This window comes from Crinia signifera, unplaced genomic scaffold, assembly GCF_055691185.1.
Source record: "Crinia signifera unplaced genomic scaffold, ASM5569118v1 HAP2_SCAFFOLD_130, whole genome shotgun sequence".
NCBI classification, from domain to species: domain Eukaryota; kingdom Metazoa; phylum Chordata; class Amphibia; order Anura; family Myobatrachidae; genus Crinia; species Crinia signifera.
The window spans coordinates 281,573-302,676 of NW_028142023.1; the positions used below are offsets into that span (position 1 = coordinate 281,573).

The 21,104-nt window shown below is 36.6% G+C and overlaps 20 non-coding genes across 20 annotated transcripts; all 20 read left to right on the plus strand.

Moving 5' to 3' along the window:
- Window positions 1-50: 50 nt before the first annotated feature.
- Window positions 51-132, plus strand: TRNAL-UAG (transfer RNA leucine (anticodon UAG)). Its single transcript has one exon. It is a non-coding gene; the product is annotated as a tRNA-Leu (tRNA).
- Window positions 133-869: 737 nt separating this feature from the next.
- TRNAL-AAG (transfer RNA leucine (anticodon AAG)) lies at window positions 870-951 on the plus strand. Its single transcript has one exon. It is a non-coding gene; the product is annotated as a tRNA-Leu (tRNA).
- A 1,229-nt stretch (window positions 952-2,180) lies between these two features.
- Window positions 2,181-2,262, plus strand: TRNAL-AAG (transfer RNA leucine (anticodon AAG)). The gene has a single exon. It is a non-coding gene; the product is annotated as a tRNA-Leu (tRNA).
- Window positions 2,263-2,673: 411 nt separating this feature from the next.
- TRNAL-UAG (transfer RNA leucine (anticodon UAG)) lies at window positions 2,674-2,755 on the plus strand. The gene has a single exon. It is a non-coding gene; the product is annotated as a tRNA-Leu (tRNA).
- Window positions 2,756-3,492: 737 nt separating this feature from the next.
- Window positions 3,493-3,574, plus strand: TRNAL-AAG (transfer RNA leucine (anticodon AAG)). The gene has a single exon. It is a non-coding gene; the product is annotated as a tRNA-Leu (tRNA).
- Window positions 3,575-4,803: 1,229 nt separating this feature from the next.
- On the plus strand, window positions 4,804-4,885 carry TRNAL-AAG (transfer RNA leucine (anticodon AAG)). The gene has a single exon. It is a non-coding gene; the product is annotated as a tRNA-Leu (tRNA).
- Window positions 4,886-5,294: 409 nt separating this feature from the next.
- TRNAL-UAG (transfer RNA leucine (anticodon UAG)) lies at window positions 5,295-5,376 on the plus strand. Its single transcript has one exon. It is a non-coding gene; the product is annotated as a tRNA-Leu (tRNA).
- Window positions 5,377-6,586: 1,210 nt separating this feature from the next.
- TRNAL-UAG (transfer RNA leucine (anticodon UAG)) lies at window positions 6,587-6,668 on the plus strand. The gene has a single exon. It is a non-coding gene; the product is annotated as a tRNA-Leu (tRNA).
- Window positions 6,669-7,875: 1,207 nt separating this feature from the next.
- TRNAL-UAG (transfer RNA leucine (anticodon UAG)) lies at window positions 7,876-7,957 on the plus strand. Its single transcript has one exon. It is a non-coding gene; the product is annotated as a tRNA-Leu (tRNA).
- Window positions 7,958-8,694: 737 nt separating this feature from the next.
- On the plus strand, window positions 8,695-8,776 carry TRNAL-AAG (transfer RNA leucine (anticodon AAG)). Its single transcript has one exon. It is a non-coding gene; the product is annotated as a tRNA-Leu (tRNA).
- A 411-nt stretch (window positions 8,777-9,187) lies between these two features.
- On the plus strand, window positions 9,188-9,269 carry TRNAL-UAG (transfer RNA leucine (anticodon UAG)). The gene has a single exon. It is a non-coding gene; the product is annotated as a tRNA-Leu (tRNA).
- A 737-nt stretch (window positions 9,270-10,006) lies between these two features.
- TRNAL-AAG (transfer RNA leucine (anticodon AAG)) lies at window positions 10,007-10,088 on the plus strand. Its single transcript has one exon. It is a non-coding gene; the product is annotated as a tRNA-Leu (tRNA).
- Window positions 10,089-11,317: 1,229 nt separating this feature from the next.
- On the plus strand, window positions 11,318-11,399 carry TRNAL-AAG (transfer RNA leucine (anticodon AAG)). Its single transcript has one exon. It is a non-coding gene; the product is annotated as a tRNA-Leu (tRNA).
- A 1,699-nt stretch (window positions 11,400-13,098) lies between these two features.
- TRNAL-UAG (transfer RNA leucine (anticodon UAG)) lies at window positions 13,099-13,180 on the plus strand. Its single transcript has one exon. It is a non-coding gene; the product is annotated as a tRNA-Leu (tRNA).
- Window positions 13,181-14,390: 1,210 nt separating this feature from the next.
- On the plus strand, window positions 14,391-14,472 carry TRNAL-UAG (transfer RNA leucine (anticodon UAG)). The gene has a single exon. It is a non-coding gene; the product is annotated as a tRNA-Leu (tRNA).
- Window positions 14,473-15,682: 1,210 nt separating this feature from the next.
- Window positions 15,683-15,764, plus strand: TRNAL-UAG (transfer RNA leucine (anticodon UAG)). The gene has a single exon. It is a non-coding gene; the product is annotated as a tRNA-Leu (tRNA).
- Window positions 15,765-16,502: 738 nt separating this feature from the next.
- Window positions 16,503-16,584, plus strand: TRNAL-AAG (transfer RNA leucine (anticodon AAG)). The gene has a single exon. It is a non-coding gene; the product is annotated as a tRNA-Leu (tRNA).
- A 1,229-nt stretch (window positions 16,585-17,813) lies between these two features.
- On the plus strand, window positions 17,814-17,895 carry TRNAL-AAG (transfer RNA leucine (anticodon AAG)). The gene has a single exon. It is a non-coding gene; the product is annotated as a tRNA-Leu (tRNA).
- Window positions 17,896-19,595: 1,700 nt separating this feature from the next.
- Window positions 19,596-19,677, plus strand: TRNAL-UAG (transfer RNA leucine (anticodon UAG)). Its single transcript has one exon. It is a non-coding gene; the product is annotated as a tRNA-Leu (tRNA).
- A 1,211-nt stretch (window positions 19,678-20,888) lies between these two features.
- TRNAL-UAG (transfer RNA leucine (anticodon UAG)) lies at window positions 20,889-20,970 on the plus strand. Its single transcript has one exon. It is a non-coding gene; the product is annotated as a tRNA-Leu (tRNA).
- Window positions 20,971-21,104: the final 134 nt, after the last annotated feature.

Here is a 21,104-nt window from a genome sequence, read left to right on the forward strand (position 1 = left end):
TCTAGTTCTAGATTCCAGACTGTGAGAAACTATGAGCTACCTTTAAGTGTGGTAGCATGGCCGAGCGGTCTAAGGCGCTGGATTTAGGCTCCAGTCTCTTTGGAGGCGTGGGTTCAAATCCCACTGCTGCCATAATTATTTTCCAAAAACAAAATAAGTTATTTTCTCTTAAAGTTCAAATTCTATCTGGTGTATGATAGTTGCTGGGACAATTCAACAACAGAGTTCAAAAAAGTTTATCATATCTACTAGATACTTTTCAAAAATATTTCTAAAGACTGTAGAGACATAAAAATTAACTTGAAGTGATTACAATTGGATGCATTGGGTATCCTGGCATTCGGTAAGCTGCAAGTCAGGAAACTGATAGCAGAATCCCAAACACTGGTAAAACGACTGATTTTGGAACTCTGTCCTATGTGTAGGGGATGTTATGGTTCAATGGCAGGGGGTGGGGTAATGGTTAGGCACTAAGAAGGGAGGTTAAGAGTTTGGAACTATAGGAGTATGTTTAAGGTTATGCTGCAGATAGGAAGGGTCATGGTAAGATACTAAGAGGTTTTGGAGTTAGGCATTGGAAGGAAAAGAATTAAGGATAGGCTGCAGGTATGTTCAGTGTTAGAGTTAGGGGCTCGATGTTGAAAGTTAGAAGGCTAACCTAGAAAGTGTAAGAATTGTGAGCATTAAGATGTCCCTAATATTGCAATGACCACCAGAAACCCAAGCACCAGTATCACGTTCCTAACCCTAACCATATGTGAATGCTCTAATAAATCTCAATATGTTTTTTTACTTCATATAAAGTGAACAAAACACATTTAAATAATCATTTGATAGATCTTTGAGCCACATGAACACTGCACCCATGAGGTAGCATGGCCGAGCGGTCTAAGGCGCTGGATTAAGGCTCCAGTCTCTTCGGAGGCGTGGGTTCAAATCCCACTGCTGCCATATTTATTATTGATATATATTGTTAGAGGTTGATGTTTTCATTGTTATTTCCACAATAATGCAATTCAATTAGAAAAAAAGTGTTCATCATCACATTGTTATAACAGCTAATTTCTTTCTTTGCTAACTTCCCAAAGCTGCCATATAAATTTTTCAAAGAAAATGTCAGTGATTGGTTTCAAAGTGGTAAACTCGACTAAAATGCAAATTAATTAAAAATTAACCATTTCTCATCTAGATTGCATGGCAACCAATATTCTTTAAAAAAAAATTCTCACTTATGTTAAGAGCATCTAAAATGATTAACATAAAACATATTTTTACGTATTTCTTTACTAGAACAACAACATTTTCTGTAATTCTAGTTCTAGATTCCAGACTGTGAGAAACTATGACTTACCTTTAAGTGTGGTAGCATGGCCGAGCGGTCTAAGGCGCTGGTGTTAGGCTCCAGTCTCTTCGGAGGCATGGGTTCAAATCCCACTGCTGCCATAATTATTTTCCAAAAACAAAATCAGTTATTTTCTCTTAAAGTTCAAATTCTATCTGGTGTATGATAGTTTCTGGGACAATTCAACAACAGAGTTCAAAAAAGTTTATCATATCTACTAGATACTTTTCAAAAATATTTCTAAAGACTGTAGAGACATAAAAATTAACTTGAAGTGATTACAATTGGATGCATTGGGCATCCTGGCATTCGGGAAGCTGCAAGTCAGGAAACTGATAGCAGAATCCCAAACACTGGTAAAACGACTGATTTTGGAACTCTGTCCTATGTGTAGGGGATGTTATGGTTCAATGGCAGGGGGTGGGGTAATGGTTAGGCACTAAGAAGGGAGGTTAAGAGTTTGGAACTATAGGAGTATGTTTAAGGTTATGCTGCAGATAGGAAGGGTCATGGTAAGATACTAAGAGATTTTGGAGTTAGGCATTGGAAGGAAAAGAATTAAGGATAGGCTGCAGGTATGTTCAGTGTTAGAGTTAGGGGCTCGATGTTGAAAGTTAGAAGGCTAACCTAGCAAGTGTCAGAATTGTGAGCATTGAGATGTCCCTAATATTGCAATGACCACCAGAAACCCAAGCACCAGTATCACGTACCTAACCCTAACCATATGTGAATGCTCTAATAAATCTCAATATGTTTTTTTACTTCATATAAAGTGAACAAAACACATTTAAATAATCATTTGATAGATCTTTGAGCCACATGAACATTGCACCCATGAGGTAGCATGGCCGAGCGGTCTAAGGCGCTGGATTAAGGCTCCAGTCTCTTTGGAGGCGTGGGTTCAAATCCCACTGCTGCCATATTTATTATTGATATATATTGTTAGAGGTTGATGTTTTCATTGTTCTTTCCACAATAATGCAATTCAATTAAAAAATAAGTGTTCATCATCACATTGTTATAACAGCTAATTTCTTTCTTTGCTAACTTCCCAAAGCTGCCATATAAATTTTTCAAAGAAAATGTCAGTGATTGGTTTCAAAGTGGTAAACTCGACTAAAATGCAAATTAATTAAAAATTAACCATTTCTCATCTAGATTGCATGGCAACCAATATTCTTTAAAAAAAAATTCTCACTTATGTTAAGAGCATCTAAAATGCTTAACATAAAACAGATTTTTACGTATTTCTTTACTACAACAACAACATTTTCTGTAATTTCTAGTTCTAGATTCCAGACTGTGAGAAACTATGAGTTACCTTTAAGTGTGGTAGCATGGCCGAGCGGTCTAAGGCGCTGGATTTAGGCTCCAGTCTCTACGGAGGCGTGGGTTCAAATCCCACTGCTGCCATAATTATTTTCCAAAAACAAAATCAGTTATTTTCTCTTAAAGTTCAAATTCTATCTGGTGTATGATAGTTGCTGGGACAATTCAACAACAGAGTTCAAAAAAGTTTATCATATCTACTAGATACTTTTCAAAAATATTTCTAAAGACTGTACAGACATAAAAATTAACTTGAAGTGATTACAATTGGATGCATTGGGCATCCTGGCATTCGGTAAGCTGCAAGTCAGGAAACTGATAGCAGAATCCCAAGCACTGGTAAAACGACTGATTTTGGAACTCTGTCCTATGTGTAGGGGATGTTATGGTTCAATGGCAGGGGGTGGGGTAATGGTTAGGCACTAAGAAGGGAGGTTAAGAGTTTGGAACTATAGGAGTATGTTTAAGGTTATGCTGCAGATAGGAAGGGTCATGGTAAGATACTAAGAGGTTTTGGAGTTAGGCATTGGAAGGAAAAGAATTAAGGATAGGCTGCAGGTATGTTCAGTGTTAGAGTTAGGGGCTCGATGTTGAAAGTTAGAAGGCTAACCTAGCAAGTGTCAGAAATGTGAGCATTAAGATGTCCCTAATATTGCAATGACCACCAGAAACCCAAGCACCAGTATCACGTACCTAACCCTAACCATATGTGAATGCTCTAATAAATCTCAATATGTTTTTTTACTTCATATAAAGTGAACAAAACACATTTAAATAATCATTTGATAGATCTTTGAGCCACATGAACACTGCACCCATGAGGTAGCATGGCCGAGCGGTCTAAGGCGCTGGATTAAGGCTCCAGTCTCTTCGGAGGCGTGGGTTCAAATCCCACTGCTGCCATATTTATTATTGATATATATTGTTAGAGGTTGATGTTTTCATTGTTATTTCCACAATAATGCAATTCAATTAGAAAAAAAGTGTTCATCATCACATTGTTATAACAGCTAATTTCTTTCTTTGCTAACTTCCCAAAGCTGCCATATAAATTTTTCAAAGAAAATGTCAGTGATTGGTTTCAAAGTGGTAAACTCGACTAAAATGCAAATTAATTAAAAATTAACCATTTCTCATCTAGATTGCATGGCAACCAATATTCTTTAAAAAAAAATTCTCACTTATGTTAAGAGCATCTAAAATGCTTAACATAAAACATATTTTTACGTATTTCTTTACTACAACAACAACATTTTCTGTAATTCTAGTTCTAGATTCCAGACTGTGAGAAACTATGAGTTACCTTTAAGTGTGGTAGCATGGCCGAGCGGTCTAAGGCGCTGGATTTAGGCTCCACTCTCTTCGGAGGTGTGGGTTCAAATCCCACTGCTGCCATAATTATTTTCCAAAAACAAAATCAGTTATTTTCTCTTAAAGTTCAAATTCTATCTGGTGTATGATAGTTGCTGGGACAATTCAACAACAGAGTTCAAAAAAGTTTATCATATCTACTAGATACTTTTCAAAAATATTTCTAAAGACTGTAGAGACATAAAAATTAACTTGAAGTGATTACAATTGGATGCATTGGGCATCCTGGCATTCGGGAAGCTGCAAGTCAGGAAACTGATAGCAGAATCCCAAACACTGGTAAAACGACTGATTTTGGAACTCTGTCCTATGTGTAGGGGATGTTATGGTTCAATGGCAGGGGGTGGGGTAATGGTTAGGCACTAAGAAGGGAGGTTAAGAGTTTGGAACTATAGGAGTATGTTTAAGGTTATGCTGCAGATAGGAAGGGTCATGGTAAGATACTAAGAGATTTTGGAGTTAGGCATTGGAAGGAAAAGAATTAAGGATAGGCTGCAGGTATGTTCAGTGTTAGAGTTAGGGGCTCGATGTTGAAAGTTAGAAGGCTAACCTAGCAAGTGTCAGAATTGTGAGCATTGAGATGTCTCTAATATTGCAATGACCACCAGAAACCCAAGCACCAGTATCACGTACCTAACCCTAACCATATGTGAATGCTCTAATAAATCTCAATATGTTTTTTTACTTCATATAAAGTGAACAAAACACATTTAAATAATCATTTGATAGATCTTTAAGCCACATGAACACTTCACCCATGAGGTAGCATGGCCGAGAGGTCTAAGGCGCTGGATTAAGGCTCCAGTCTCTTTGGAGGCGTGGGTTCAAATCCCACTGCTGCCATATTTATTATTGATATATATTGTTAGAGGTTGATGTTTTCATTGTTCTTTCCACAATAATGCAATTCAATTAAAAAATAAGTGTTCATCATCACATTGTTATAACAGCTAATTTCTTTCTTTGCTAACTTCCCAAAGCTGCCATATAAATTTTTCAAAGAAAATGTCAGTGATTGGTTTCAAAGTGGTAAACTCGACTAAAATGCAAATTAATTAAAAATTAACCATTTCTCATCTAGATTGCATGGCAACCAATATTCTTTAAAAAAAATTCTCACTTATGTTAAGAGCATCTAAAATGCTTAACATAAAACAGATTTTTACGTATTTCTTTACTACAACAACAACATTTTCTGTAATTCTAGTTCTAGATTCCAGACTGTGAGAAACTATGAGCTACCTTAAATTGTGGTAGCATGGCCGAGCGGTCTAAGGCGCTGGATTTAGGCTCCAGTCTCTTTGGAGGCGTGGGTTAAAATCCCACTGCTGCCATAATTATTTTCCAAAAACAAAATCAGTTATTTTCTCTTAAAGTTCAAATTCTATCTGGTGTATGATAGTTGCTGGGACAATTCAACAACAGAGTTCAAAAAAGTTTATCATATCTACTAGATACTTTTCAAAAATATTTCTAAAGACTGTAGAGACATAAAAATTAACTTGAAGTGATTACAATTGGATGCATTGGGCATCCTGGCATTCGGGAAGCTGCAAGTCAGGAAACTGATAGCAGAATCCCAAACACTGGTAAAACGACTGATTTTGGAACTCTGTCCTATGTGTAGGGGATGTTATGGTTCAATGGCAGGGGGTGGGGTAATGGTTAGGCACTAAGAAGGGAGGTTAAGAGTTTGGAACTATAGGAGTATGTTTAAGGTTATGCTGCAGATAGGAAGGGTCATGGTAAGATACTAAGAGATTTTGGAGTTAGGCATTGGAAGGAAAAGAATTAAGGATAGGCTGCAGGTATGTTCAGTGTTAGAGTTATGGGCTCGATGTTGAAAGTTAGAAGGCTAACCTAGCAAGTGTCAGAATTGTGAGCATTGAGATGTCCCTAATATTGCAATGACCACCAGAAACCCAAGCACCAGTATCACGTACCTAACCCTAACCATATGTGAATGCTCTAATAAATCTCAATATGTTTTTTTACTTCATATAAAGTGAACAAAACACATTTAAATAATCATTTGATAGATCTTTGAGCCACATGAACACTGCACCCATGAGGTAGCATGGCCGAGTGGTCTAAGGCGCTGGAGGCGTGGGTTCAACTCCCACTGCTGCCATATTTATTATTGATATACATTGTTAGAGGTTGATGTTTTCATTGTTCTTTCCACAATAGTGCAATTCAATTAAAAAATAAGTGTTCATCATCACATTGTGATAACAGCTAATTTCTTTCTTTGCTAACTTCCCAAAGCTGCCATATAAATTTTTCAAAGAAAATGTCAGTGATTGGTTTCAAAGTGGTAAACTCGACTAAAATGCAAATTAATTAAAAATTAACCATTTCTCATCTAGTTTGCATGGCAACCAATATTCTTTAAAAAAAATCTTTTCTCACTTATGTTAAGAGCATCTAAAATGCTTAACATAAAACATATTTTTACGTATTTCTTTACTACAACAACAACATTTTCATTAATTCTAGTTCTAGATTCCAGACTGTGAGAAACTATAAGTTACCTTTAAGTGTGGTAGCATGGCCGAGTGGTCTAAGGCGCTGGATTTAGGCTCCAGTCTCTTTGGAGGTGTGGGTTCAAATCCCACTGCTGCCATAATTATTTTCCAAAAACAAAATCAGTTATTTTCTCTTAAAGTTCAAATTCTATCTGGTGTATGATAGTTGCTGGGACAATTCAACAACAGAGTTCAAAAAAGTTTATCATATCTACTAGATACTTTTCAAAAATATTTCTAAAGACTGTAGAGACATAAAAATTAACTTGAAGTGATTACAATTGGATGCATTGGGCATCCTGGCATTCGGGAAGCTGCAAGTCAGGAAACTGATAGCAGAATCCCAAACACTGGTAAAACGACTGATTTTGGAACTCTGTCCTATGTGTAGGGGATGTTATGGTTCAATGGCAGGGGGTGGGGTAATGGTTAGGCACTTAGAAGGGAGGTTAAGAGTTTGGAACTATAGGAGTATGTTTAAGGTTATGCTGCAGATAGGAAGGGTCATGGTAAGATACTAAGAGGTTTTGGAGTTAGGCATTGGAAGGAAAAGAATTAAGGATAGGCTGCAGGTATGTTCAGTGTTAGAGTTAGGGGCTCGATGTTGAAAGTTAGAAGGCTAACCTAGCAAGTGTCAGAATTGTGAGCATTGAGATGTCCCTAATATTGCAATGACCACCAGAAACCCAAGCACCAGTATCACGTACCTAACCCTAACCATATGTGAATGCTCTAATAAATCTCAATATGTTTTTTTACTTCATATAAAGTGAACAAAACACATTTAAATAATCATTTGATAGATCTTTGAGCCACATGAACACTGCACCCATGAGGTAGCATGGCCGAGCGGTCTAAGGCGCTGGAGGCGTGGGTTCAAATCCCACTGCTGCCATATTTATTATTGATATATATTGTTAGAGGTTGATGTTTTCATTGTTCTTTCCACAATAATGCAATTCAATTAAAAAATAAGTGTTCATCATCACATTGTTATAACAGCTAATTTCTTTCTTTGCTAACTTCCCAAAGCTGCCATATAAATTTTTCAAAGAAAATGTCAGTGATTGGTTTCAAAGTGGTAAACTCGACTAAAATGCAAATTAATTAAAAATTTACCATTTCTCATCTAGATTGCATGGCAACCAATATTCTTTAAAAAAAAATTCTCACTTATGTTAAGAGCATCTAAAATGCTTAACATAAAACAGATTTTTACGTATTTCTTTACTACAACAACAACATTTTCTGTAATTCTAGTTCTAGATTCCAGACTGTGAGAAACTATGAGCTACCTTAAATTGTGGTAGCATGGCCGAGCGGTCTAAGGCGCTGGATTTAGGCTCCAGTCTCTTTGGAGGCGTGGGTTAAAATCCCACTGCTGCCATAATTATTTTCCAAAAACAAAATCAGTTATTTTCTCTTAAAGTTCAAATTCTATCTGGTGTATGATAGTTTCTGGGACAATTCAACAACAGAGTTCAAAAAAGTTTATCATATCTACTAGATACTTTTCAAAAATATTTCTAAAGACTGTAGAGACATAAAAATTAACTTGAAGTGATTACAATTGGATGCATTGGGCATCCTGGCATTCGGGAAGCTGCAAGTCAGGAAACTGATAGCAGAATCCCAAACACTGGTAAAACGACTGATTTTGGAACTCTGTCCTATGTGTAGGGGATGTTATGGTTCAATGGCAGGGGGTGGGGTAATGGTTAGGCACTAAGAAGGGAGGTTAAGAGTTTGGAACTATAGGAGTATGTTTAAGGTTATGCTGCAGATAGGAAGGGTCATGGTAAGATACTAAGAGATTTTGGAGTTAGGCATTGGAAGGAAAAGAATTAAGGATAGGCTGCAGGTATGTTCAGTGTTAGAGTTAGGGGCTCGATGTTGAAAGTTAGAAGGCTAACCTAGCAAGTGTCAGAATTGTGAGCATTGAGATGTCCCTAATATTGCAATGACCACCAGAAACCCAAGCACCAGTATCACGTACCTAACCCTAACCATATGTGAATGCTCTAATAAATCTCAATATGTTTTTTTACTTCATATAAAGTGAACAAAACACATTTAAATAATCATTTGATAGATCTTTGAGCCACATGAACATTGCACCCATGAGGTAGCATGGCCGAGCGGTCTAAGGCGCTGGATTAAGGCTCCAGTCTCTTTGGAGGCGTGGGTTCAAATCCCACTGCTGCCATATTTATTATTGATATATATTGTTAGAGGTTGATGTTTTCATTGTTCTTTCCACAATAATGCAATTCAATTAAAAAATAAGTGTTCATCATCACATTGTTATAACAGCTAATTTCTTTCTTTGCTAACTTCCCAAAGCTGCCATATAAATTTTTCAAAGAAAATGTCAGTGATTGGTTTCAAAGTGGTAAACTCGACTAAAATGCAAATTAATTAAAAATTAACCATTTCTCATCTAGATTGCATGGCAACCAATATTCTTTAAAAAAAAATTCTCACTTATGTTAAGAGCATCTAAAATGCTTAACATAAAACAGATTTTTACGTATTTCTTTACTACAACAACAACATTTTCTGTAATTTCTAGTTCTAGATTCCAGACTGTGAGAAACTATGAGTTACCTTTAAGTGTGGTAGCATGGCCGAGCGGTCTAAGGCGCTGGATTTAGGCTCCAGTCTCTTCGGAGGCGTGGGTTCAAATCCCACTGCTGCCATAATTATTTTCCAAAAACAAAATCAGTTATTTTCTCTTAAAGTTCAAATTCTATCTGGTGTATGATAGTTGCTGGGACAATTCAACAACAGAGTTCAAAAAAGTTTATCATATCTACTAGATACTTTTCAAAAATATTTCTAAAGACTGTACAGACATAAAAATTAACTTGAAGTGATTACAATTGGATGCATTGGGCATCCTGGCATTCGGTAAGCTGCAAGTCAGGAAACTGATAGCAGAATCCCAAGCACTGGTAAAACGACTGATTTTGGAACTCTGTCCTATGTGTAGGGGATGTTATGGTTCAATGGCAGGGGGCGGGGTAATGGTTAGGCACTAAGAAGGGAGGTTAAGAGTTTGGAACTATAGGAGTATGTTTAAGGTTATGCTGCAGATAGGAAGGGTCATGGTAAGATACTAAGAGGTTTTGGAGTTAGGCATTGGAAGGAAAAGAATTAAGGATAGGCTGCAGGTATGTTCAGTGTTAGAGTTAGGGGCTCGATGTTGAAAGTTAGAAGGCTAACCGAGCAAGTGTCAGAATTGTGAGCATTAAGATGTCCCTAATATTGCAATGACCACCAGAAACCCAAGCACCAGTATCACGTACCTAACCCTAACCATATGTGAATGCTCTAATAAATCTCAATATGTTTTTTTACTTCATATAAAGTGAACAAAACACATTTAAATAATCATTTGATAGATCTTTGAGCCACATGAACACTGCACCAATGAGGTAGCATGGCCGAGCGGTCTAAGGCGCTGGATTAAGGCTCCAGTCTCTTCGGAGGCGTGGGTTCAAATCCCACTGCTGCCATATTTATTATTGATATATATTGTTAGAGATTGATGTTTTCATTGTTATTTCCACAATAATGCAATTCAATTAGAAAAAAAGTGTTCATCATCACATTGTTATAACAGCTAATTTCTTTCTTTGCTAACTTCCCAAAGCTGCCATATAAATTTTTCAAAGAAAATGTCAGTGATTGGTTTCAAAGTGGTAAACTCGACTAAAATGCAAATTAATTAAAAATTAACCATTTCTCATCTAGATTGCATGGCAACCAATATTCTTTAAAAAAAAATTCTCACTTATGTTAAGAGCATCTAAAATGCTTAACATAAAACATATTTTTACGTATTTCTTTACTACAACAACAACATTTTCTGTAATTCTAGTTCTAGATTCCAGACTGTGAGAAACTATGAGTTACCTTTAAGTGTGGTAGCATGGCCGAGCGGTCTAAGGCGCTGGATTTAGGCTCCACTCTCTTCGGAGGCGTGGGTTCAAATCCCACTGCTGTCATAATTATTTTCCAAAAACAAAATCAGTTATTTTCTCTTAAAGTTCAAATTCTATCTGGTGTATGATAGTTGCTGGGACAATTCAACAACAGAGTTCAAAAAAGTTTATCATATCTACTAGATACTTTTCAAAAATATTTCTAAAGACTGTAGAGACATAAAAATTAACTTGAAGTGATTACAATTGGATGCATTGGGCATCCTGGCATTCGGGAAGCTGCAAGTCAGGAAACTGATAGCAGAATCCCAAACACTGGTAAAACGACTGATTTTGGAACTCTGTCCTATGTGTAGGGGATGTTATGGTTCAATGGCAGGGGGTGGGGTAATGGTTAGGCACTAAGAAGGGAGGTTAAGAGTTTGAAACTATAGGAGTATGTTTAAGGTTATGCTGCAGATAGGAAGGGTCATGGTAAGATACTAAGAGATTTTGGAGTTAGGCATTGGAAGGAAAAGAATTAAGGATAGGCTGCAGGTATGTTCAGTGTTAGAGTTAGGGGCTCGATGTTGAAAGTTAGAAGGCTAACCTAGCAAGTGTCAGAATTGTGAGCATTGAGATGTCCCTAATATTGCAATGACCACCAGAAACCCAAGCACCAGTATCACGTACCTAACCCTTACCATATGTGAATGCTCTAATAAATCTCAATATGTTTTTTTACTTCATATAAAGTGAACAAAACACATTTAAATAATCATTTGATAGATCTTTAAGCCACATGAACACTGCACCCATGAGGTAGCATGGCCGAGCGGTCTAAGGCTCTGGATTAAGGCTCCAGTCTCTTTGGAGGCGTGGGTTCAAATCCCACTGCTGCCATATTTATTATTGATATATATTGTTAGAGGTTGATGTTTTCATTGTTCTTTCCACAATAATGCAATTCAATTAAAAAATAAGTGTTCATCATCACATTGTTATAACAGCTAATTTCTTTCTTTGCTAACTTCCCAAAGCTGCCATATAAATTTTTCAAAGAAAATGTCAGTGATTGGTTTCAAAGTGGTAAACTCGACTAAAATGCAAATTAATTAAAAATTAACCATTTCTCATCTAGATTGCATGGCAACCAATATTCTTTAAAAAAAAATTTCACTTATGTTAAGAGCATCTAAAATGCTTAACATAAAACAGATTTTTACATATTTCTTTACTACAACAACAACATTTTCTGTAATTTCTAGTTCTAGATTCCAGACTGTGAGAAACTATGAGTTACCTTTAAGTGTGGTAGCATGGCCGAGCGGTCTAAGGCGCTGGATTTAGGCTCCAGTCTATTCGGAGGCGTGGGTTCAAATCCCACTGCTGCCATAATTATTTTCCAAAAACAAAATCAGTTATTTTCTCTTAAAGTTCAAATTCTATCTGGTGTATGATAGTTGCTGGGACAATTCAACAACAGAGTTCAAAAAAGTTTATCATATCTACTAGATACTTTTCAAAAATATTTCTAAAGACTGTAGAGACATAAAAATTAACTTGAAGTGATTACAATTGGATGCATTGGGCATCCTGGCATTCGGGAAGCTGCAAGTCAGGAAACTGATAGCAGAATCCCAAACACTGGTAAAACGACTGATTTTGGAACTCTGTCCTATGTGTAGGGGATGTTATGGTTCAATGGCAGGGGCTGGGGTAATGGTTAGGCACTAAAAAGGGAGGTTAAGAGTTTGGAACTATAGGAGTATGTTTAAAGTTATGCTGCAGATAGGAAGGGTCATGGTAAGATACTAAGAGGTTTTGGAGTTAGGCATTGGAAGGAAAAGAATTAAGGATAGGCTGCAGGTATGTTCAGTGTTAGAGTTATGGGCTCGATGTTGAAAGTTAGAAGGCTAACCTAGCAAGTGTCAGAATTGTGAGCATTGAGATGTCCCTAATATTGCAATGACCACCAGAAACACAAGCACCAGTATCACTTACCTAACCCTAACCATATGTGAATGCTCTAATAAATCTCAATATGTTTTTTTACTTCATATAAAGTGAACAAAACACATTTAAATAATCATTTGATAGATCTTTGAGCCACATGAACACTGCACCCATGAGGTAGCATGGCCGAGCGGTCTAAGGCGCTGGAGGCGTGGGTTCAAATCCCACTGCTGCCATATTTATTATTGATATATATTGTTAGAGGTTGATGTTTTCATTGTTCTTTCCACAATAATGCAATTCAATTAAAAAATAAGTGTTCATCATCACATTGTTATAACAGCTAATTTCTTTCTTTGCTAACTTCCCAAAGCTGCCATATAAATTTTTCAAAGAAAATGTCAGTGATTGGTTTCAAAGTGGTAAACTCGACTAAAATGCAAATTAATTAAAAATTTACCATTTCTCATCTAGATTGCATGGCAACCAATATTCTTTAAAAAAAAATTCTCACTTATGTTAAGAGCATCTAAAATGCTTAACATAAAACAGATTTTTACGTATTTCTTTACTACAACAACAACATTTTCTGTAATTCTAGTTCTAGATTCCAGACTGTGAGAAACTATGAGCTACCTTAAATTGTGGTAGCATGGCCGAGCGGTCTAAGGCGCTGGATTTAGGCTCCAGTCTCTTTGGAGGCGTGGGTTAAAATCCCACTGCTGCCATAATTATTTTCCAAAAACAAAATCAGTTATTTTCTCTTAAAGTTCAAATTCTATCTGGTGTATGATAGTTGCTGGGACAATTCAACAACAGAGTTCAAAAAAGTTTATCATATCTACTAGATACTTTTCAAAAATATTTCTAAAGACTGTAGAGACATAAAAATTAACTTGAAGTGATTACAATTGGATGCATTGGGCATCCTGGCATTCGGGAAGCTGCAAGTCAGGAAACTGATAGCAGAATCCCAAACACTGGTAAAACGACTGATTTTGGAACTCTGTCCTATGTGTAGGGGATGTTATGGTTCAATGGCAGGGGGTGGGGTAATGGTTAGGCACTAAGAAGGGAGGTTAAGAGTTTGGAACTATAGGAGTATGTTTAAGGTTATGCTGCAGATAGGAAGGGTCATGGTAAGATACTAAGAGATTTTGGAGTTAGGCATTGGAAGGAAAAGAATTAAGGATAGGCTGCAGGTATGTTCAGTGTTAGAGTTATGGGCTCGATGTTGAAAGTTAGAAGGCTAACCTAGCAAGTGTCAGAATTGTGAGCATTGAGATGTCCCTAATATTGCAATGACCACCAGAAACCCAAGCACCAGTATCACGTACCTAACCCTAACCATATGTGAATGCTCTAATAAATCTCAATATGTTTTTTTACTTCATATAAAGTGAACAAAACACATTTAAATAATCATTTGATAGATCTTTGAGCCACATGAACACTGCACCCATGAGGTAGCATGGCCGAGCGGTCTAAGGCGCTGGAGGCGTGGGTTCAACTCCCACTGCTGCCATATTTATTATTGATATACATTGTTAGAGGTTGATGTTTTCATTGTTCTTTCCACAATAATGCAATTCAATTAAAAAATAAGTGTTCATCATCACATTGTGATAACAGCTAATTTCTTTCTTTGCTAACTTCCCAAAGCTGCCATATAAATTTTTCAAAGAAAATGTCAGTGATTGGTTTCAAAGTGGTAAACTCGACTAAAATGCAAATTAATTAAAAATTAACCATTTCTCATCTAGTTTGCATGGCAACCAATATTCTTTAAAAAAAATCTTTTCTCACTTATGTTAAGAGCATCTAAAATGCTTAACATAAAACATATTTTTACGTATTTCTTTACTACAACAACAACATTTTCAGTAATTCTAGTTCTAGATTCCAGACTGTGAGAAACTATATGTTACCTTTAAGTGTGGTAGCATGGCCGAGTGGTCTAAGGCGCTGGATTTAGGCTCCAGTCTCTTTGGAGGCGTGGGTTCAAATCCCACTGCTGCCATAATTATTTTCCAAAAACAAAATCAATTATTTTCTCTTAAAGTTCAAATTCTATCTGGTGTATGATAGTTGCTGGGACAATTCAACAACAGAGTTCAAAAAAGTTTATCATATCTACTAGATACTTTTCAAAAATATTTCTAAAGACTGTAGAGACATAAAAATTAACTTGAAGTGATTACAATTGGATGCATTGGGCATCCTGGCATTCGGGAAGCTGCAAGTCAGGAAACTGATAGCAGAATCCCAAACACTGGTAAAACGACTGATTTTGGAACTCTGTCCTATGTGTAGGGGATGTTATGGTTCAATGGCAGGGGGTGGGGTAATGGTTAGGCACTAAGAAGGGAGGTTAAGAGTTTGGAACTATAGGAGTATGTTTAAGGTTATGCTGCAGATAGGAAGGGTCATGGTAAGATACTAAGAGATTTTGGAGTTAGGCATTGGAAGGAAAAGAATTAAGGATAGGCTGCAGGTATGTTCAGTGTTAGAGTTATGGGCTCGATGTTGAAAGTTAGAAGGCTAACCTAGCAAGTGTCAGAATTGTGAGCATTGAGATGTCCCTAATATTGCAATGACCACCAGAAACCCAAGCACCAGTATCACGTACCTAACCCTAACCATATGTGAATGCTCTAATAAATCTCAATATGTTTTTTTACTTCATATAAAGTGAACAAAACACATTTAAATAATCATTTGATAGATCTTTGAGCCACATGAACACTGCACCCATGAGGTAGCATGGCCGAGCGGTCTAAGGCGCTGGAGGCGTGGGTTCAACTCCCACTGCTGCCATATTTATTATTGATATACATTGTTAGAGGTTGATGTTTTCATTGTTCTTTCCACAATAATGCAATTCAATTAAAAAATAAGTGTTCATCATCACATTGTGATAACAGCTAATTTCTTTCTTTGCTAACTTCCCAAAGCTGCCATATAAATTTTTCAAAGAAAATGTCAGTGATTGGTTTCAAAGTGGTAAACTCGCCTAAAATGCAAATTAATTAAAAATTAACCATTTCTCATCTAGTTTGCATGGCAACCAATATTCTTTAAAAAAAATCTTTTCTCACTTATGTTAAGAGCATCTAAAATGCTTAACATAAAACATATTTTTACGTATTTCTTTACTACAACAACAACATTTTCAGTAATTCTAGTTCTAGATTCCAGACTGTGAGAAACTATAAGTTACCTTTAAGTGTGGTAGCATGGCCGAGTGGTCTAAGGCGCTGGATTTAGGCTCCAGTCTCTTTGGAGGCGTGGGTTCAAATCCCACTGCTGCCATAATTATTTTCCAAAAACAAAATCAGTTATTTTCTCTTAAAGTTCAAATTCTATCTGGTGTATGATAGTTGCTGGGACAATTCAACAACAGAGTTCAAAAAAGTTTATCATATCTACTAGATACTTTTCAAAAAATATTTCTAAAGACTGTAGAGACATAAAAATTAACTTGAAGTGATTACAATTGGATGCATTGGGCATCCTGGCATTCGGGAAGCTGCAAGTCAGGAAACTGATAGCAGAATCCCAAACACTGGTAAAACGACTGATTTTGGAACTCTGTCCTATGTGTAGGGGATGTTATGGTTCAATGGCAGGGGGTGGGGTAATGGTTAGGCACTTAGAAGGGAGGTTAAGAGTTTGGAACTATAGGAGTATGTTTAAGGTTATGCTGCAGATAGGAAGGGTCATGGTAAGATACTAAGAGGTTTTGGAGTTAGGCATTGGAAGGAAAAGAATTAAGGATAGGCTGCAGGTATGTTCAGTGTTAGAGTTAGGGGCTCGATGTTGAAAGTTAGAAGGCTAACCTAGCAAGTGTCAGAATTGTGAGCATTGAGATGTCCCTAATATTGCAATGACCACCAGAAACCCAAGCACCAGTATCACGTACCTAACCCTAACCATATGTGAATGCTCTAATAAATCTCAATATGTTTTTTTACTTCATATAAAGTGAACAAAACACATTTAAATAATCATTTGATAGATCTTTGAGCCACATGAACACTGCACCCATGAGGTAGCATGGCCGAGCGGTCTAAGGCGCTGGATTAAGGCTCCAGTCTCTTCGGAGGCGTGGGTTCAAATCCCACTGCTGCCATATTTATTATTGATATATATTGTTAGAGATTGATGTTTTCATTGTTATTTCCACAATAATGCAATTCAATTAGAAAAAAAGTGTTCATCATCACATTGTTATAACAGCTAATTTCTTTCTTTGCTAACTTCCCAAAGCTGCCATATAAATTTTTCAAAGAAAATGTCAGTGATTGGTTTCAAAGTGGTAAACTCGACTAAAATGCAAATTAATTAAAAATTAACCATTTCTCATCTAGATTGCATGGCAACCAATATTCTTTAAAAAAAAATTCTCACTTATGTTAAGAGCATCTAAAATGCTTAACATAAAACATATTTTTACGTATTTCTTTACTACAACAACAACATTTTCTGTAATTCTAGTTCTAGATTCCAGACTGTGAGAAACTATGAGTTACCTTTAAGTGTGGTAGCATGGCCGAGCGGTCTAAGGCGCTGGATTTAGGCTCCACTCTCTTCGGAGGCGTGGGTTCAAATCCCACTGCTGCCATAATTATTTTCCAAAAACAAAATCAGTTATTTTCTCTTAAAGTTCAAATTCTATCTGGTGTATGATAGTTGCTGGGACAATTCAACAACAGAGTTCAAAAAAGTTTATCATATCTACTAGATACTTTTCAAAAATATTTCTAAAGACTGTAGAGACATAAAAATTAACTTGAAGTGATTACAATTGGATGCATTGGGCATCCTGGCATTCGGGAAGCTGCAAGTCAGGAAACTGATAGCAGAATCCCAAACACTGGTAAAACGACTGATTTTGGAACTCTGTCCTATGTGTAGGGGATGTTATGGTTCAATGGCAGGGGGTGGGGTAATGGTTAGGCACTAAGAAGGGAGGTTAAGAGTTTGAAACTATAGGAGTATGTTTAAGGTTATGCTGCAGATAGGAAGGGTCATGGTAAGATACTAAGAGATTTTGGAGTTAGGCATTGGAAGGAAAAGAATTAAGGATAGGCTGCAGGTATGTTCAGTGTTAGAGTTAGGGGCTCGATGTTGAAAGTTAGAAGGCTAACCTAGCAAGTGTCAGAATTGTGAGCATTGAGATGTCCCTAATATTGCAATGACCACCAGAAACCCAAGCACCAGTATCACGTACCTAACCCTTACCATATGTGAATGCTCTAATAAATCTCAATATGTTTTTTTACTTCATATAAAGTGAACAAAACACATTTAAATAATCATTTGATAGATCTTTAAGCCACATGAACACTGCACCCATGAGGTAGCATGGCCGAGCGGTCTAAGGCTCTGGATTAAGGCTCCAGTCTCTTTGGAGGCGTGGGTTCAAATCCCACTGCTGCCATATTTATTATTGATATATATTGTTAGAGGTTGATGTTTTCATTGTTCTTTCCACAATAATGCAATTCAATTAAAAAATAAGTGTTCATCATCACATTGTTATAACAGCTAATTTCTTTCTTTGCTAACTTCCCAAAGCTGCCATATAAATTTTTCAAAGAAAATGTCAGTGATTGGTTTCAAAGTGGTAAACTCGACTAAAATGCAAATTAATTAAAAATTAACCATTTCTCATCTAGATTGCATGGCAACCAATATTCTTTAAAAAAAAAATTTCACTTATGTTAAGAGCATCTAAAATGCTTAACATAAAACAGATTTTTACATATTTCTTTACTACAACAACAACATTTTCTGTAATTTCTAGTTCTAGATTCCAGACTGTGAGAAACTATGAGTTACCTTTAAGTGTGGTAGCATGGCCGAGCGGTCTAAGGCGCTGGATTTAGGCTCCAGTCTATTCGGAGGCGTGGGTTCAAATTCCACTGCTGCCATAATTATTTTCCAAAAACAAAATCAGTTATTTTCTCTTAAAGTTCAAATTCTATCTGGTGTATGATAGTTGCTGGGACAATTCAACAACAGAGTTCAAAAAAGTTTATCATATCTACTAGATACTTTTCAAAAATATTTCTAAAGACTGTAGAGACATAAAAATTAACTTGAAGTGATTACAATTGGATGCATTGGGCATCCTGGCATTCGGGAAGCTGCAAGTCAGGAAACTGATAGCAGAATCCCAAACACTGGTAAAACGACTGATTTTGGAACTCTGTCCTATGTGTAGGGGATGTTATGGTTCAATGGCAGGGGGTGGGGTAATGGTTAGGCACTTAGAAGGGAGGTTAAGAGTTTGGAACTATAGGAGTATGTTTAAGGTTATGCTGCAGATAGGAAGGGTCATGGTAAGATACTAAGAGGTTTTGGAGTTAGGCATTGGAAGGAAAAGAATTAAGGATAGGCTGCAGGTATGTTCAGTGTTAGAGTTAGGGGCTCGATGTTGAAAGTTAGAAGGCTAACCTAGCAAGTGTCAGAATTGTGAGCATTGAGATGTCCCTAATATTGCAATGACCACCAGAAACCCAAGCACCAGTATCACGTACCTAACCCTAACCATATGTGAATGCTCTAATAAATCTCAATATGTTTTTTTACTTCATATAAAGTGAACAAAACACATTTAAATAATCATTTGATAGATCTTTGAGCCACATGAACACTGCACCCATGAGGTAGCATGGCCGAGCGGTCTAAGGCGCTGGAGGCGTGGGTTCAAATCCCACTGCTGCCATATTTATTATTGATATATATTGTTAGAGGTTGATGTTTTCATTGTTCTTTCCACAATAATGCAATTCAATTAAAAAATAAGTGTTCATCATCACATTGTTATAACAGCTAATTTCTTTCTTTGCTAACTTCCCAAAGCTGCCATATAAATTTTTCAAAGAAAATGTCAGTGATTGGTTTCAAAGTGGTAAACTCGACTAAAATGCAAATTAATTAAAAATTTACCATTTCTCATCTAGATTGCATGGCAACCAATATTCTTTAAAAAAAAATTCTCACTTATGTTAAGAGCATCTAAAATGCTTAACATAAAACAGATTTTTACGTATTTCTTTACTACAACAACAACATTTTCTGTAATTCTAGTTCTAGATTCCAGACTGTGAGAAACTATGAGCTACCTTAAATTGTGGTAGCATGGCCGAGCGGTCTAAGGCGCTGGATTTAGGCTCCAGTCTCTTTGGAGGCGTGGGTTAAAATCCCACTGCTGCCATAATTATTTTCCAAAAACAAAATCAGTTATTTTCTCTTAAAGTTCAAATTCTATCTGGTGTATGATAGTTGCTGGGACAATTCAACAACAGAGTTCAAAAAAGTTTATCATATCTACTAGATACTTTTCAAAAATATTTCTAAAGACTGTAGAGACATAAAAATTAACTTGAAGTGATTACAATTGGATGCATTGGGCATCCTGGCATTCGGGAAGCTGCAAGTCAGGAAACTGATAGCAGAATCCCAAACACTGGTACAACGACTGATTTTGGAACTCTGTCCTATGTGTAGGGGATGTTATGGTTCAATGGCAGGGGGTGGGGTAATGGTTAGGCACTAAGAAGGGAGGTTAAGAGTTTGGAACTATAGGAGTATGTTTAAGGTTATGCTGCAGATAGGAAGGGTCATGGTAAGATACTAAGAGATTTTGGAGTTAGGCATTGGAAGGAAAAGAATTAAGGATAGGCTGCAGGTATGTTCAGTGTTAGAGTTATGGGCTCGATGTTGAAAGTTAGAAGGCTAACCTAGCAAGTGTCAGAATTGTGAGCATTGAGATGTCCCTAATATTGCAATGACCACCAGAAACCCAAGCACCAGTATCACGTACCTAACCCTAACCATATGTGAATGCTCTAATAAATCTCAATATGTTTTTTTTACTTCATATAAAGTGAACAAAACACATTTAAATAATCATTTGATAGATCTTTGAGCCACATGAACACTGCACCCATGAGGTAGCATGGCCGAGCGGTCTAAGGCGCTGGAGGCGTGGGTTCAACTCCCACTGCTGCCATATTTATTATTGATATACATTGTTAGAGGTTGATGTTTTCATTGTTCTTTCCACAATAATGCAATTCAATTAAAAAATAAGTGTTCATCATCACATTGTGATAACAGCTAATTTCTTTCTTTGCTAACTTCCCAAAGCTGCCATATAAATTTTTCAAAGAAAATGTCAGTGATTGGTTTCAAAGTGGTAAACTCGACTAAAATGCAAATTAATTAAAAATTAACCATTTCTCATCTAGTTTGCATGGCAACCAATATTCTTTAAAAAAAATCTTTTCTCACTTATGTTAAGAGCATCTAAAATGCTTAACATAAAACATATTTTTACGTATTTCTTTACTACAACAACAACATTTTCAGTAATTCTAGTTCTAGATTCCAGACTGTGAGAAACTATATGTTACCTTTAAGTGTGGTAGCATGGCCGAGTGGTCTAAGGCGCTGGATTTAGGCTCCAGTCTCTTTGGAGGCGTGGGTTCAAATCCCACTGCTGCCATAATTATTTTCCAAAAACAAAATCAATTATTTTCTCTTAAAGTTCAAATTCTATCTGGTGTATGATAGTTGCTGGGACAATTCAACAACAGAGTTCAAAAAAGTTTATCATATCTACTAGATACTTTTCAAAAA